The sequence below is a fragment of the Oryzias latipes genome, assembly GCF_053564925.1.
Source record: "Oryzias latipes strain Hd-rR chromosome 1 unlocalized genomic scaffold, Olatipes_Hd-rR_3.1 chr1_Y".
Classification (NCBI taxonomy): Eukaryota; Metazoa; Chordata; class Actinopteri; order Beloniformes; family Adrianichthyidae; genus Oryzias; species Oryzias latipes.
The window spans coordinates 6,230,939-6,231,239 of NW_027616335.1; positions in this window are offsets into that span (position 1 = coordinate 6,230,939).

Here is a 301-nt window from a genome sequence, read left to right on the forward strand (position 1 = left end):
AAAGCTGTTAGAACAGTTGAAACATGGTCTCTTTTGAAACTTTAACAGATTCCTTTGCCTTTATTATTTTTGTTTTATTTTTGCTTAACCTGTTTTACACTATTATTATGGTTTTTTGATTTTTTTTTGTTCATTTTCCTGGTGAACGTGAACATTTTATTTTGCACACAGTGTGGAGTTTTGTGTTTGGTATTTTGTATGTGCAATATTTATTAATAAAGTTTTTTTTTTTTAAAAAAAGACTTCCTCTAGCGATGTAACTCATTGGTCAAAACAAAATGCTTCATGCGGAAGTAGATGC